Genomic DNA, 18032 nt, shown 5'->3' with positions numbered 1-18032 from the left:
AACCTATGTGTTCTGGCGTGATCCACCAACCGGATGCTGAGATCACTGACCCAGATAACTAACCTTCTGTTGTACATACTACATCTTCCCCTTCTCTACTTTGTACCCTCTCTCGGCAAGTGCAGTCAGGTGGACTGTTGTGACCTGACACCGTACGTCCTCAGAGGGACTGCAAATCAAGATGTCATCAGCATACTGTATCAGGGTGCTATGCGATCGGAAGTTAGCGAGGTCCTTCTTTATTTGCTTGAAGATAGTGGCGGATTCACAATTCTCTTGCAGTAGTGTCCAGTATAGCAGCTGAACCCCTTGGAAAGAAAACGCAGTCAGGTACTAACTGTCAGGATGCAGCAGACTGCTAAATAACCCATTCTTGATGTCTATCTCAGAGGAATAGCAGCTTCTGCATGTATGTTAGTATCATGGAGGGGTCTGGCACCACTGGGAATTCCAGAACCAGAATGTCATTGAGATGGCACAGGTCCTGTGCAAGGCGCCAGGTCCCTCCATTACTCTTTTTGATCAGACAGATCAGTGTATTGCAGGAGTAGACTCCCATGTGGAGGACCTCCTAATCAACTAGTGCTTGGATTGTGGGTGCTATACCCACATCAGCTTCCTTGGAGAGAGGGTACTGATAGACCTGTGATAAAATGGCACCTTCTCGTAGTGTTATCCTTACTGGTTTGGCAGTATTGATGAGTCCCACATCGTAAGGTCCCTTTTTCCATAACTGTGGTAGTAATGCTGACAAGTCTTGCTCCAGCCATGTCGTCAATACCACCGTGGGCAACAATCAATCAATCAATAATTTGTTAAGCGCACTACTCACCCGGAATGGTCTCAAGGGGCTTTGGGGGGAGTGCTACTGCTCGAAGAGCCATGTCTTGAGGTGCTTCCTGAAGGTCAGGAGGTCCTGGGCCAGACGTAGGTTGACGGGGAAGGAGTTCCAGGTTTTGGCGGCAAGGTGGGAGAAGGATCTACCGCCGGATATGGTACGGTGAATGCGGGGGACGGTTGCGAGGGCAAGGTAGGCGGAGCGGAGCTGGCGTGTAGGGATGTGGAAGTTGAGACGCTCGTTGAGGTAGCCTGGTCCGGCGTCATGGAGAGCATTGTGAGGGTGGATCAGGAGTTTGAAGATGATCCTTTTGTTGACGGGGAGCCAGTGGAGGTCCTTGAGGTGGGCTGAGATGTGTTCGAGGCGAGGAAGGTTGAGGATTAGTCGTGCTGAGTCATTCTGGATACACTGGAGTTTCTTCTGGAGCCTAGCCGCTGTTCCTGCATAGAGGGCATTGCCGTAGTCCAGTCTACTGCTGACGAGGGCGTGGGTGACAACAAAGCCCTGTTCCACTGTTCTACCCTAACCTCAAGCAAATCGGTGAAGACAATTTCTGAGGTCCCTGGACACTCACTGACACTCACTGGACAGCTAGTCATTGGTTACCTACTGTATACTGAGACCAGACGTAACGAAGCTGATGTATGCTCACATTGCGTTTGCTTGGTTGGTGGCCAGCAGGACCCCGAATTCAGGCCACACCTCAATGGCCTCCAAGCAAAGCAGCACCTCCTCTTGGGGTTTCATATCATGGTGACCCTGCCAGTGGAACCCTGATTCATGGGGCAGCTGTAGCTTCCTTCCCAGCAGTCCTGGTGCATTAGCAGGGATTGTGAGGACAGCGTTAGTGAAGGCCGTCAGGTCAGCGGGTGTCACTCTTACTGGCCATTCTGTGCAGTGTGGATGGGTTGAAGGCATGAGTCTTGATGGGGTAACCCCGGAGGTTGACCAGGTCATTGTCCCATTGTTACTGTTAATTAGTTTGGCCATTACATCTCTTTATAGGTAATTAGTCGGGGATGAGGGGTGATATAAAAGCTGCCCCTTCATGCACCTGCCTCCCACGACTATGTCCAGGGGTTTTGTAAAGGGAACCCTCATGCCCATGCCCGGCAACTCCTGCTTGTCCATGCAGTATATGGATAAGGGCACAATCCCTTCCTTCAAGCATGATTTTGTTGCCATTGTGTTTATTAGGAAGCTCCAGGGAGTGTTGTTTACCAGCACTGTCACAGTGGGTTCCTCCTCGGACTGTCGAGCTACTGACAACACGCGGCTTGTGAGAGTGAGTGTGTGTGTGTCATCCATCAGACGCAGGACTGATCCATGTTGGCCCACGACTTATCTGGTTCTGGGAGCGGAGGGTGGATTGTGACCCGGTCCCAGCTTTGGGAGTCCCTTGTACTACTTCCTTGAATCATGCCACTATGTGCTTTATCCTTTCTGAACCTCTGCAGCGGTACCCTCACTGGTGCTGCCACCTTCTGCGCCATTTTGGCCACGCCATTCTGACCAGGACTGCCTGCTCCCAGCTCAGGGGTTTTGCAGTAATGTCCCGGTTCCATCCTGATAACTTCTTGTTCTCTCCCTCTTTCCTTCTTTCCTTTATTTGCCCTCTTTCCCACCTTACAAGACATTGCAGCATGTAGGGGAAATTCCAGTCCTGATTTCCCCTCCTGTATCTGATGCAATCCTCTGCCATAGCTGTGTCCTTTGGCTCAAATGACCCTCCCCTACGCCAGAACCAGTCAAGTTGGTTCCCCTCCTTGTTCCAGTCTGCTAGCAAGTCCCAGAATGAGCGTGCAAAGATTTCTCCTTTGTCTCTCACTACTATCTCCCTCGGGGTCATAGACTCTTGGCTCCAGCAGTGCGCACTCTCGTCGTAGGGTCCCGGAGGGCTGCAATTCCCTTCCCCACCCCGCTAGATGTATCAATGTCCAGAACTGCTATGAATCTCCCTGTCACTTGAACGTGTTCACCATAACCAGTGGGAGTGCATGTTCTCTGCACCCTGGGGTTTGGATAGGCTGAAGCCAATGGACTAGGTGTCGAACTTCTGGGAGTTCTAGTACTGGGCGCTGAGATTGCCTGGGCCTGCTGGCCTGTTAGTCTGTCATGCCTAGACCTAACAGTTCGTTGTTCAGTAGGGGGACCCGCCGGCTCCCTCGACCGGTGGGTCGGTATAACCTAACATAGAGAAAGTAGGCTTTGGGGAGAGCACCTTCCAGTCCTGTATATAGCGGGGAAGGTGCGGATGCCTTGCTTGCGACTGTGAGATAGAAATATCAGTCTGGGCCTCCTCAAAGGTGGCCCATAATTCTAATAGTGCTTCTTTTTTGTCCTTCTACTGCCCTACGTATATTGTCCATATGTGTTTACTCATGTGTTTGATTATGGTAGTGTCAAAAGTTGCCTCCCTTGGCCAGGGAAACGTGTGTGCCTAAGTGTGTGTATTCAATTTGTCACAAAACTTGTTACATATTTTGGCCTGTGTGAGGAACCTGGTTTGCATGTGTTTTAGTAGTGGCAATTCCAGAATAAGTTGAGCAGTTATTTAGGGGACAGATATACTTTCAGCTTTTCTGGCTTAGGGTACTTAACTTTCTACTCTGGTCGTGGGGAAATATATACACAGGGATTGCTGCTTCTAACTACTTTACTATGAGCCCAGTATTATTGACAGATGCATCAACATAAATATGTAGCACTGCATATGAAGGGTCACAACCTAGAGGAAAGTGAAATTGTTAATTCAAACCTCAGGAAATTTGTCAGCAAATAGCAAACTTGACTTTGGCATTAGATAGCGTTTGTGAGAGATAGCAACGTCTTCATATAGCACATTGTCATTGACAAAACAAAATCAATATTCAAGACAAAACACAGTTGCTTTAATCTACCAGCACCACAATATCAAAGATACATCAGTTCCCAATTATAATAAAGACAGAAAATTGACAGAGAAAAAAATTATGTATTTTTCAAAAATACTTAAGCCCGCTCCTAGCGCATGCTATCGTGCGACCAGGGGAACCTCTGTGCGGTACACGGGACTAAGTGAGCCCTATAGTCTCTCAATATTGGCTCCAGGACAGAGATAATGTCAATATATGCACAGAAAAGGAATAACTCAACAACCACAGGCCCGTCTTGGCCAAACACATGCTACAGCTAGTCTCTCGGATCCAAATCTTTTTCCCTAACATCTGAATCATAACCTATATCGCACTCAGGGGTCGTGCGTACCATCTGTGTCACGCCCAGCAGTCCAAGCAAAAAACATGTCTCAGTTCTTTCAGATACCACCAGAGTTTAGAAACTGGTAGCTCTGAGAAAACCCTTTTAGACTAAAAACTAAGATTGGGGTGCTGGCCCTACATCTTACCCAGGGCCCATGCGTACCATCTGTGCCCTGCCCAGCAGTCCAAGCAGTGAGGCCTCACCCCTGTATCACACCCTGGGAACAAGCGTATCATTTGTGTCACGCCCAGCGGTCCAAGCGACAAACAAAATTACACCCCATATCACACCCAGGGGTCAGGTGTACCATCTGTGTCGCACCCAGCGGTCCAAGCAATAAGATTTCAACCCTGTATCAAACCAGGGGACAAGTTTACCATCTGTGTCATGCCCAGCTGTCCAAACGATAAGGTCTCAACTCTGTATCACACCCAGGGAACAAGGCTACCATCTGTGTGAAGCCTAGCGGTCCAAGCAACAAAACAACATTCACCTTTCCTAGTGTGCTATCAAAAAAAGGTGACCTCCGAGGCCGCTTTGTGACTACTCAGTTCGGACACAATAGGTAACATGTCAGATTTCTGTCAGTGGCAGGGCGCTCATGTTAAATTTTTTCACTTTTTCCTAGTTTGCCATATGCCAAATGCCAGGACTAAGGCTCAGATGTAGTCTCTTACCCTTCTGACGGCGGCTTCAGGATGGACCTCCACTCTGCGGATTCAGCAGGACTTCCAATCAATTGCACCATCTATTCACCTTTCCTCGTTGCACAAATGTGAATCCATCCGGGCAGGGTTGACTTTCATCGGCTGCAGTTGGGTCCAAGGTACCATGCCAAAATGTTACTCAAACTTGAATTTACCTTGAGAAAACAAAAGATCAAGAGTTGTTTGGCAGAACAGGAACAGTTGGTTTAATTAAACACTACAGCCGGAAGAACAGTTACAGAAACAGGGTCTGAGGACTGTCTCAAAGTACAGTCAATCCGAGCGGTGCTTTATGAATTTCTCTGGGCACGATAAAACAATTTCATCATTCCTTTTTAGGTAAGGAATGTGGGCTATTGTCTCAGAGTCATAAATAAGGTTCTGATAGCAAATGCAGGTGGGCCTCAACCTTTGGTGGACACAATACGGGCCTGTGTATACCTGATGAGATGCCCGAAATGAAGGGCATGTGATGGCTGCATGTTACTGTGCATGCTGTGTTCTGATTGGCTGAGTTTTCCTAATTTCATAAGCCATCTGACTTTACGGTGTTTTGGGAATTCGCACACCCCTCCAGCCATGTGTGTTTTATTGGGATCAATCTCCTGGGACCATTGTGGTGTCACTTCGCCTATCTGTGGGATTAATCTGAGTTTCCTGTTCGCACGTTTGTCTGCCTGTGAGATAGAAATATCGGTCTGGGCCTCCTCAAAGGTGGCCCATAGTTCTAATAGTGCTTCTTTTTTGTCCTACTGCCCTACGTATTTGGTCCATACGTATTTCCTCATGTGTTTTATTATGGTAGTGTCGGCTGCACATTTCTGTGTTTCTGTACATTTTCCCTCAGTTTGAAAAAGTGCTAATATTTTCTGGTGATAATGATGAGCACTGACTTCCTATGCAGAGGCTTATCTTTGCATTTTTCTCTAAATACACAAATCAGGTTACATGCAGGGAAAACTACATTCCTCGGATTTAGATTGTGTATTTTTTTTTAGAATTTTTAATAACTTGCTATCTGTTTCTAGAAATTCAATTCGCTCTTCTTTTGAAGTACTGTATTGACGCAGTTATGCTTGTTTTCTGCACGATTGTAAATTACTTTCTCCTTGAGCTCAATCCACCACCTGGGGCAACAGGAATCCAACTTTAGTCATTCTTCGATACACACTCTCTTTTAATGGTGTATAATTTCTACTTGGTCTGACACAATGGGGAAACTATTTATTCAGGTTCATCCCCCTCTTTCATCTCTTATCAGGTAAAAACGATATAAATTCAGTGGTGCTGGTGGCACGACCTCCAGGAAGGTTAGCTCCAATTATGAGCTGTACGGAATAGGGGTGGTATTTACTAGACCTTGAACATACTCATACTCTGAGGTGGGGTATTTTCACGGCATCATAAATAGCTCCTAGTCCTAGTTTTTTTTAACGTGTGAAAGGGGCTTAACAGCAGATTCGAAATTATTGCACCAAATTGGGCGTATTTAGCCTACTTTCTGGGCATTTTACTCTAATAAACGGCATCATGTTTTTCTGGAAAATCTGTAAGGGAAAAACTGTGACAGTTTTCACACCAATCGGAATTCGGATCCCTAAACAAACTCATCTTTGTTCAGGGATCAGACATTAACTCCATACATTCAAGCCTCACTGCACACGAGATAATGCCGATGGTCATTATGACTTATATTAAAAACTTTTTTCACGGTCCCACATACCACACCTGCTGTTTCGTAGCACTGTAAATAACATTTGTTACTGTTAACTAATTTAACGCTACTGAATTTGCTGACCCCGGAAGGATGGAAGGCTGAGTCAGCCATACCAGGAGTTAAAGTTGTGATCTGCAGACCACATCAGATATCATGAGCAAACATTGACTCACTGAGCTATGTTACCTTAATGTGCCTTACCTGACAAACTACCCAGCTCTTCAAAGTCATGCCAGAGACAGAAGTGTGCTACTCAAAAACAACGTGAAATAAGAATATACCCTTCTTTAAAGCAATCGCATAGGAGGAGGACCAAAATTAATTTAAAAATACGTACATTAGAAAGTCTCAAGGAATCTCTTGCAACTACCCGGGGATTGAAAGAGTGTTTCAGTGAGTCAAATGTTTATCTTTTCATAAACTGGGTACGAGGGGGTTGCATTCTGTGCCTAGTATGTGTGCACCGACGACTTTGCTTAATTTGAATCGGTGGGTTCTGGTGCGGCGCGCCAGCACTTATTTTTAAGGGCCGGTACTTATTTTTCTGCATCAAGCACTTACTGCGAGCCAAAGACAAAAATGGGAAAGACGGAGGAAGAGGAAAAACGACAACGCGTCACAAAGGGAGGTAGCAGAAAGCTGCAAGCGTGAGCCGAAGGGGCAGGGAGCGGCTGTAAATGGATTAATGAAGCCCGATGGTTTTGGACTACACTGCCTCAATATTCCGTGCTCGCACATTTAATTCAGCCGCGTGTTTCAGAGGAGAGTTTTGAGCACCAGCTCGTTTTTATTTACAAACTAAACACTGACGAGGAGATAAGAGGTAAAGAGACTCGACCTCATCTACTAGGTGGAGCTAATGGATTTAAACACGCTTATTGCTAAGATTTCCTTCCTTTTATCTCTGCACACGACCACGCTTCGTCCCCTATGTACTGCAGACCGAAAAGGATGACAAGTTACAGGAAGCTGTGGTGGTTTAAGAAAAAGCTAATAAAAATGCTTCAGGTCTGATTATTTCAAATCAGCCCCAGTGTTGCAGTACAGCAGTCACGTGGCTCGTCACTGAATAGTCGGGCACAAACCGTTAATAAAAAGACTCCGTATGGTCTGACTAAAATCAGCGGCTGTGACGGGTGTGTCCCAGTAGACGTCTTTGTTTGTCCTTTCACGGAGACATCAGGCGCCACTCTTAGGAACATTAAATTCTCTAAACTTCCTCATCGGACGCGCACAGACATACTTTCCCAACGAGTTCCTCTACATGACTGCCTTTGTGGTTAGGCTATCTTACTCCATATCTTCCATAGTCTGATTCTTCCTTAAAGCTGGCGGCCATTTATACTCAAGATTAACCCTCTGACTCCTAGGCCCCGTTACTGGCCGGCCAGGAAAAGCGTGCCATACTTATTACACCCTAAGGCCGTGAGTACAAGTGCTGGGCGAAATCCCTATTAGGATGCGATTTACGAGTTGTGTGAAAATTATCACACCTCTGGCAGGGCTAACCTGATGAAATTTAGGGGGCGAAGTAAGGCCCATAAAAAAAGGCTAACCATGCGGATTTGGATGTGTTCAATACCTATTGTGCATGTTATGCCTCATTTTAAAGGGCCTGGCTTGTGATCAGTGATAATTATCGGCCTTTTAAGATTCTGATCCCTGGGGTATCGGATAATAAAAGGTGCAATAATAATTGCCTTCCCATCCGGGCTCTCCTAATAAGTGTTTATATAGTCCAAAAATGCAGGGTTTGCAGTTTATCGGGTGTGATAAATAGCACACAGTTACAATAACTGCCTGAAAAGGGGAGATTAGCATGCAGATTTGGTTACTTACTGTATATCGGAACATAGACTCCAACACCCTTGTTTTAGTGTAAAAGGCCATTTATTAGGACAGGCTTGCTTATCATAATACACAACAGTATAACCGTAATTTGAATGACAACTTTTATCTTTAAACTTGTAACTCCCCTTCTTACATCTTCACTTCAATCCACCGCTTATCCTTCGCTCACCCAATTTCCACTTCCATTCCCACACATCCCCCTTTTCTTCGTATCCCCTGCCTGACTCGGGCCTCCCCCCAGTCTGTCATCCTTCACCTGCTTCTTTCCCCCCCCCCCTAGAAGGGTGGACAAGCCTGCATCTGACTCTCCACCCGCCCCCATCTACTGCCTGCACCAAGCAACCTGCCCTAAAACTGGCATAAAATCCCCCCCAACCTTGTCACACTACCTCACCAGACCCATCCTTCACAGCTACTTACCTGTAGGGCGGACGGGTGGCCAACCTTCGCGCACCATGAACTGCAAGCGCCGAAGAGGCCGATTGTCCCTCCCACTTAAATATTCACCCTAAGGTCCTCCCCCGCCTGTATGCCAGCCTATCCCATACCTGGCCGTCTCCATCCGACCCCAGAGCTCCCGCAAAAAGACTGGACTGCGTCCAGCTCTTCACGGGGCCCTATCAGGACATAGGGGGTCATTCAGACCTTGGCGGACGGTGGAGGCCGTCCGCCAAGGTACCGCCGACAAATGACCGCACCGCGGTCAAAAGACCGCGGCGGCCATTCAAACATTTCCGCTGGGCCGGCGGGCGCTCTCCAAAAGAGCGCCCGCCGGCCCAGCGGAAATGCCCCTGCAACGTGGACGCCGGCTCAGAATTGAGCCGGCGTAGTTGCAGGGGTGCGACGGGTGCAGTTGCACCCGTCGCGTATTTCAGTGTCTGCAGAGCAGACACTGAAATACTTTGTGGGGCCCTCTTACGGGGGCCCCTGCAGTGCCCATGCCATTGGCATGGGAACTGCAGGGGCCCCCAGGGGCCCCGCGGCACCCCCTACCGCCATCCTGTTCATGGCGGGTTTCCCGCCATGAACAGGATGGCGGTAGGGGGTGTCTGAATCCCCATGGCGGCGGAGCGCGCTCCGCCGCCATGGAGGATTCAATGGGGCAGCGGTAAACCGGCGGGAGACCGCCGGTTTACCCTTTCTGACCGCGGCTGAACCGCCGCGGTCAGAATGCCCTTGGGAGCACCGCCAGCCTGTTGGCGGTGCTCCCGTGGTCGGTGACCCTGGCGGTCACCGGCCGCCAGGGTCAGAATGACCCCCATAGACTCCAACACTCTTGTTTTAGTGTAAAAGACCATTTATTAGGACAGGCTTGCTTATCCTAATACACAACAGTATAACCATAACTTGAATGACAACTTTTAGCTTTAAACTTGTAGCTCCCCTTCTTACACCCTCACTTAAATTCACCACTTATCATTTGCTCACCCAATTTCCAATTCCATTCCCACACATCCCCCTTTTCTTCGTATCCCATGCCTGATTCGGGCCTCCCCCCAGTCTGTCATCCTTTACCTGCTTCTTTTCCCCCCCTGGAAGGGTGGACAAGCTCACATCTGACTCTCCACCCTCCTCCATCTACTGCCACCCAGCACAAACCCAATTGGAGTTTTGCTGCCCCACCAGCGAACCCACTGCAACACTTCATGCCTTTCCATCATTTTCACAACGCCAAAATCTTTCTCCCCACAAGTTAGTCAGCATGAAACGCAACAACATCATGTAATGTGCATTCCCATTTCCGAGAGATGCAAACCATCAACCCTGAAAAGCACTTGCTCCTCTTCTTTTATCCCCTCGTGTGTCAGTACCTTAATATCCTGCACCCAGCAGTTAACCAGCATAGCCCTATTGACCTTCCTCTGAGCCCTCTCAATAGCCCCATGTTTCTGTGCTCCACGTCATTTCCTCCGTTGCACAAATTCTGTCCATACTAAGCAAGTCCCATGCATGTTGCACTTCATCAGTACCAAATCACGTTGCATGTGTTGCAGTAGGGTGAACCCAAAGAGACGCACCAGGTCATTCTCTCCCAGATGTAACACCAATACATCAGGACATCCCCACGTCGGCAAAATCGATGTGATAAAAGGAAGCAAATTGCCCCACCTCATGCCGCTCTTTCCCCACCACAGCACTTTGTGTCTGCTACTCAGGAGTCCCAAAGATCATCCATAGACCTGCCTCTTTGCGAATTTCACCACCCAAGGAATGAAAAAGTGTCCAACCAACCACGTGATCGCCTTATGGTTCTCTGGGCCACTCACTCAACCTGGAAAGAGAAACAAATGTCAGAATGAAAACCACAAGCCCCCCCACCCCATCTTACAAAAACTTCAACCCTGATAATCGCTCACTACCCCCAACTTGCTTGTACCTTTCCCCAGAACCATTTAAGACCTTACATATCTCTCACAAGGTTTTGAACGCCATTGTCCAATGCGTCTGATCCTATCCCAATCCCACCCCAACCTGGCAGCTTCAGTCGCTGCGCCAATCCTAAAGAAGTGAGTACCGAAATTACCCACCTGTCTACGCAATTGTCTCAAACCCATTCTCAGAACAGACAACAACTGGAAAGCTGTAACCTTTGTGCCATTCTCATGAATAAACACACCATCCCTTGGACTCACCCTCCTCTCCCTGGACTTGTCCCATTCTCGTACCAAGCATGCTTCTAACACTCCCCCTTGCTCCAACCATTTCCACCTACCCTTACCCAATTGATCCGTCTTTGAGTGCCGCAACCAGATCCCTAGCCTCTCACCTTGACGATGGACCTCACTCATTTTCAAGCCATCAGCTTTCCCCACCCCCAACAATTCAGACACATAGAATGCACCAAAAAACATCCATATCATTCATAAACGAAACAGAGCCACTTCATTGGCATTAAATCAGCAAACTGGCAGCACGTGCAAGATCTCCAATAGTAACTCAAATGTAATAGTTTCTCGAACAAAAACTGATCCTGTGCGTATTCTCCCCCAACCTTTCAACATTTTGCCAAGAATGTCATTCCTCGCCGGGTCACATCCAAAAAACAACTTTCCATAAAAAGATACTCCTGCCAACTTGCCACCAGTCATGGCTGGCGATAAACCCTTCCGAATCAAAAACACCACAAAGCGCATCACCCTAGCCTCTAGCGTCCTTTGTTCTTGTTTCCAAAACCGCCCTTTGTAAAATAAAAAATCCTGAAATTCCAACCATGCCAGGCGGTAACTCCTGAGGGTTGATTCTGCTAGTGACCTCTCCACCAGTCTTAAGACCATCATGCGCCCCATTCCCAAATGTCTGCCGGGACCGCTGTCTTGTGTTCCTCCGCACCGGGTGCCAACTGCCAGATACGCTGCCACTGAGAACGAGACAGGGAATCTGCAATGGAATTGTTTACCCCAGGAATGTGCGCAGCCTTAAAAATGATATTCAAAGTTAAGCAATGCAACATAAACCTCCTGAGTAACCGCAGCACCCTGAAATCCTTCGCCCTCTGTCTGTTCACCAGTTCAACCACCATCAAGTTATCCACGTGAAACATCACTGACCTGTTCGCCAGTTCGTCTCCCCATACTGACAATGCCACCAGCAGAGAAAAGAATTCTAAAAAGGCAATGCTCCTCCCTTGCCTCAACCATTGTGCAGGCCAAGTCTCCGTGCACCAGCGACCATCCCAAAATAGTCGAAAACCAGATGCACCTGCCGTGTCCGAAAAAATCTGCACCTGCCAAACAGTGTCCTCCTCCCGGAAAGACATGGAGACCCCGTTGAACTGTGTCAAAAACAGGTCCCATACTTTAATGTCCTCTCGTAGACCTATGGACAACCTAATACGTCTTATGCCTACAAAAAGTCCTGCCACCCGACCAATCTACATGCAAAATTCAGAAGACCAAGTAGTTGTTGAGCCACGCGCAGTTCGATTTTGTATTTCATCCTGATCCCCCTCAAAAATAGCAGCTCCTCAACCTTTACCGCTGGTAGGCGCGCTATGAACTCTCTCATGTCCAGTTCAATGCCCAAAAAAGTCAAAACAGAACTTGGGCCCTTCGTTTTCTCGGGGTCTAAAGGTACCCCAAAATCTTGTGCCAACCTCTCAAAATGCCATAGTGCTCTGCCACACGAGTCTGACTGTGCTGTTCCTACAAAAAGGAAATCATCTAGATAGTGTGACACCGTCCGATGCCCACGCACCTGAACAAAAACCCACTGCAAAAAGGTACTAAAAGCCTCAAACAGTGCCCAGGGAATCACACATCCCAGGGGAAGTACGCTGTCCACATAAATAGCCTCCCCCCAACTGCATCCCTAGCAAAGAAAAATTGTCTGGGTGAATAGGAAACAACCAAAAAGCTGCCTTAATGTCACACTTGGCCAGTTCTGCACCTTTCCCATACCCTCAGATGAGCCGAATAGCATCATCCACCATGGCGTTTACCACTTTTGTCTCTTCCGGCACAATGAAGTCATTCACAATCGCCCCTTCAGGCCATGACAAATGATGTATCAGCCTAAAATCCCCTCTGTTCTTTTTTGGTACCACCCCAAAGGTAAGATCATCAAGTTCTCCATCGATCATTCATGAAAGTGGCCCAAAATCCTGCCTTCTGCCATTTCCTTGCTCAATTTCGCTGCCACCACCTCTGGCATGGCCTTAGCTGACTGTAAATTTTCCGCCCATCTCGTTTGTCATGGTCTTTGATATCCCACCCGGAAACACTGTCTGAAACCCCATTCCAACTTCAGCGCAGTTTCCATATCCAGGTTCATGTGCAACCAAGAAAGTCACCTCTCCAATCTAATTTGAGTAGGCGCCCTTTGGCCCAGGAGCTCCTTGTCCCCCCCGCCCCTAGTAGCCCTCCACTGCTCAGCTGGACTAGTGAGTAAAAAGCATTGCATGACTGGGTGTTTACCCCCACATTTGGAACACTCATGTTTAAACTTACAGGGGTGCCTGGAGCAAAACCCCTTGTTGAATTCCAACATGCTCCTGAGGTGGATACCTGCACCCTCTGAGGCATACCCGCCCCTCCCTGAACGGGACACTGCTGAAAAGGCTTATAAACTACCTGGAGATCACTAGCTGTGTGTGTGAAGCCGCAGAATGCAGACATGCCATCAATTGCATCCACAACTTCGAATCCACATCCCCCCAGGGCTTCTCAGGGTTTATGCTCACTCAGGCCCTGAACTCCTCATTGTAGTTCAACCATACAAACCCCCTGAAATGTAGTTGGGCTTTCCGAATAATGTCCATGTATTTCAACAATGCAATGGCCAGACATGTACTTTGTGCATTCCCACGGTGTAGAGAAGGCCACAGAAGACCCCTCAATTGCTTCCGACCAACATCCTGAGGCCGTGTTGCACCCCGTTGGCTTCGCCACCTTCCTGCCAGCCTATGACACTGGCATTGATTCTCCTTGCCGCACCTGGCCGCGTGCGCCAGATGCTGCCGTCACGCTGCCTATTCCACCAGCCGCACCAGCTTCCTGAACTGACCCCTGCTCATGTGGCATCCACACCCAACTACCATTCTCAGCCCTGTGCCCTTCATCCTGGCCCCCACTAACCCCCACCAATTTTCTCTTTGCCTTCCTGGACTTCCTGTCCGCCCCCCCCCCTGCATAGCTTGGCCCACCTGAGTTATGTCTCCGCCACCAATTTGCACTGCTCCTGTATCCTGGCCTCTATGTCAACTGACGCCCAATCGGTGGTGAGGGGGTGATGTGCCTCCAACACCTCCTTAGCACTACTGCTCCCCTCCAACTGCGTCTCCTGCCCTGTGCCAGCTGTCTCACCCCTACCATGCAATGCCACTCCAGGGTCCCCCACCCCAGCACTAACCCTTTTCCCCTTATCCTTTGTGCCCACCAGCCCCTGCCCTTTTCCTCCTCTGTGGCCCCTGGCTGGGGCCCCAGCCAATGTAAGGTCTAGGGGCTGCTCTAGCCCCAAGATGTCCTCATCCCCCTGTCTAGCCTGTGAAGCAAGCTCCACCTGCTCGGAGCCCTGAGCCAGAGGGCCTATATCAGCTCCAGGTGGCTCCCTTTCCCCCAGGGCCTCTCCCCACAGCTCTGCAGTCCCTTGATGTTTCCCCTGTGGCCCCCCATCATTAGAAACTGGAGAGAGGGGTGGCCGCGCTGCGTCCCTGCCCCTTTTTTGCCTTTCTCTTTCCCTCTTTGCTGTGGGAAAGGCAAGCGGCTGTTGCCGCTGCCACCCCTGGGACGCCGTGTGAGGCGTGCGTGTCATACCTACCCAGGCCTAGTCCAGGACGCCAGGCCTGAGTAGGTCACCCCAGCCGGCTTCACCGAGGAGGTGAAGCGCGGTCCTAATTGCGTCCAAATCGTGGCCCGTGGCCATGATTGAACACGGGTATGTATGAAAATAACTACTCCTACCTCCCTACACGATCGGCCCAACCTTCGCGCAGCATGAACAGCAAGTGCCGAAGAGGCCGATCGTCCCACCGCCACCCACTTAAATATCCATCCGAAGACCCTCCCCCACCCGCATGCCAGCCTATCCTATAACTGGCCATCTCCATCCGGCCCAAGAGCTCCCACGAAAAGACTGTAATGCGCCCAGCTCTTCACTAGCCCTAAAATCAGTGTGACCGGTTATTTATCTGGGGAAAATGTGGGGGATGCAGTGCATATCACACAAATTGTAATTTGCACTGTGTGTGGTAACAGGAGCTGCCGCCCATATCACTATTGGCTGATTACAACCAGGGCCATTGATTAATAAAATGCTTATGATGTAGCGGAGACAAAAGAAAAGGCACCTCCTAAGTGGTCGGCGAGTGTGCAATTGAAATATGATTCCAGAAAGGATGAATTTCTCATCAGAAGCCCTGTGCTTTGTAAATGAATCAATATGAGATTCCAGACATATTCACCAAAATGTTCCTCTGTATGGAAGACAGCTGAACTTTCAGATGGTGAAAAACGAATAACCTAAAGGATCATGTGAAAGTCAGTCTTAAAATTGGTCACTTGCAGTTTGATTTAGAGCTGTGAGCGGAGTTTGAAACTGACAATGTGTCCAATATGTTTCAGTGGCAGATGTTTTGTACACCACAGTAGCTGTCTCCACATTGATAGCGAAAAGTCATCGGAAAATTGCCCAAAAGCCTGTGGTAGATAGTGGAAATTCTGCCATTAATGTAGGCACTGGGAACTGTAAATACCCATAAGTCTAATCTCGCTAATATGCTGGTGGGTGTTTCCCAGTATGTTAGGGGCACTATTACCTTACGGTGAAAGTCTGGCACCGTACCATGGACTTAATGCTGGCAGACGCTTCGGTGTACTATGTACCATGTAGTGGACCGCTGATTCGCCACCAATACTGGTGGAGGAGAGTTTTCACCACACTGTAGCAGATATATTGGTAGAAACAGAGGGCTCTTTCAGACTGGGTCTCCCACCACAGAGCCCATTCCAAATAAAGTGGCTTATAGCTAGAGGCACAGGTCAGCGACCCATTATTTTTGTCAGACTGTTAATTCGTTCCAATCTGTAAATTAGGCATCGATTACTAAAAGCAGCAGTAAATAATAGAACCAGAGCCTATATGGTTTGTATCTAAAACACTGATACAGTAAAAACAAAACAATATGTAGATAGGCATGATGCAAGATACACACTGACTATTATGTATGTGCAGACCACACTGCTCGATTATTGAATGTTGTGCACCCGCCAATGACATCCATTATACCACAAGGCTGTGTCCCAATAATCATAGTGCTCTGGTGGTCTCCACGTATGCGGTGCATTTCAGCCAATTGTAATGTTGTACTGTTATAAATTATTGTACAGCAGGCACCTACTTGGCAGCATCAAGTTGCCAATGTCCGAGATGCAGAAGGTGTTACTGGAAAATCTTCAGACACAGCCTTGTTTCAATTTTTACCAAAAGGCAAGAAGGTTTGCTTTAGTTCTTACAAGAACTTGAAGGGGCATCCACCATCTGGCAGCTGCAACAGAGAAGGCAGAGTACATTGTTAAAGATATGGGAGGTAGGTGAGACTTTATTTATGATAGAATACAGTGTGCCAGACGGTATTTAGTGAAGGTCATACTCAGAAATTATTGGAAAAGATTGAGTTTAAACATGAAAAATCATCCTTTAAGGACTCATGTGTATTATATCTTTTTTATTACTATCCTTACCGTTTATCCACAATAAATTATATATAAACACAACTAACACAGTCAGTATAGAAAACCCACCTGTTGCAAAGCTGTAGATGGTTGATAATGGCTTCCAGGAGGACAGGGGCTTCTGAATGCGACCCACAAACCATACAGCACAGCAGTCGGCTTGATAATCAGACAGACCTACATAGTCCTACAGTGCAATGTAGCAATACAATAACCATGTTCAAGGCTTCAGATGTCCCAGGAATATATGAATAACCTGTAATTCTTTGCCATTTCAGGACTTGGAGGGGGGGCAGCCAGGGTTGCACTCGGGTATGATTTGGATTTGAATGTGGGTCAATGCGGCAATATAGGTATTTCTAGCTTAGTTCTAGAATGTCAGAGCATTGGATCAAGCTCCAGCAATTCCATAGTTTGATTATGTTTGAGTAATGCATGGAGAAATTGGATTTAACGTATATTTGTGAATTTTGCAGGATTGCCTCATTCCTCCCCGCATGACAGATCTGTGTTGGAAATGTAGTATTGGGATTATATGAGAAGAGAAACCTTTATGCAGGATACGGCCACCACTTTCTCTAAATATTTATTGATAGCCAGCCAAAATGCTCTGGTCTTGTCAAGAGTATCTTGAGGTAATGTTCCCCCATAGCTGATAAGCATCAGAAGTTTAGATCCCATTATCGCTGACCTACAAAAGCTTAAACTGCTGACAATTAAAGTTAGGCCTATCGAAAAGACTTCCTCTAGTATGCATGTATTCAGATACATCTCTTAAACTGTCTACACAGCTGCAAATTTCTGGTGGTCAAGGTTCTCTCCACTGGTGTAAATCTACAGCTTTTTAACAAAGCTTATAAATTCTTAGTCTTACTATGGCTGCGCTGCTAAGGTTGAGATTCATTTTTCCCTTTGTGAATTGCTCTTATGTACCTTGGCCATTTTTACGTTTTATAGAGCTACTTCAAATGAATGAATAAATAAAGAAATAAACATGTTTTTAAAGAGGTACATATAGAATGAAGCATGAATCTGGACACCTGGAGCCAACTGAGTATCACAGAATATGTGCAGCAAGAAATTGGGGATCGCTGTAATTTGCATAATTTGCTATAGCATAATTACGTGAAGTGACTACAAAATTAAGTTAGATTAGGTGGAATTACGTGAGAACCATAACCCTGCATTTAGTGCTATTTCCATAGTACAAAATGCACCCTTGCGTCCAAAATGGACCTGAGGAATCATTTTGTGTTAAGAAAATAGCTCCAAATGTAACAGAACAGGAACCATAGCATCCAGCAACTGCTCCCCATCTGTTCCTATGCTCTTGCAGTAGGATTTTGTTCCCCTAAATTACTCTCATTATATGAACAGGCATACTTGCGTAATTGATGGTAATTTTGCAGCTCTAGGGTAACGCAAAATTACCAAATGACTCTGATGTAATTCAAACTTTGCCCAGGCTTACAAGAATTGATCTGAAGTAAAAGTGTCATGATGTGGTGGAA

General features: G+C 47.5%; 1 protein-coding gene across 2 annotated transcripts in view; it reads left to right on the top strand.

The window, feature by feature from the left end:
- The window catches only part of APBB1IP (amyloid beta precursor protein binding family B member 1 interacting protein), an 895472-nt gene that overhangs the window by 24053 nt on the left and 853387 nt on the right, over window positions 1–18032 (top strand). The window contains exon 2 of one of the 2 annotated variants that reach the window (XM_069211357.1): window positions 4707–4904. The exons of the other annotated variant lie outside the window; for it this stretch is intronic. The gene's annotated coding sequence lies outside the window, so the exon portion shown is untranslated. The remainder of the gene's footprint in view (window positions 1–4706; window positions 4905–18032) is intronic. 2 annotated transcript variants of the gene reach the window in all.

Source organism: Pleurodeles waltl, chromosome 10, assembly GCF_031143425.1.
Source record: "Pleurodeles waltl isolate 20211129_DDA chromosome 10, aPleWal1.hap1.20221129, whole genome shotgun sequence".
Classification (NCBI taxonomy): domain Eukaryota; kingdom Metazoa; phylum Chordata; class Amphibia; order Caudata; family Salamandridae; genus Pleurodeles; species Pleurodeles waltl.
This window is presented reverse-complemented; position numbering and strand designations above follow the sequence as displayed.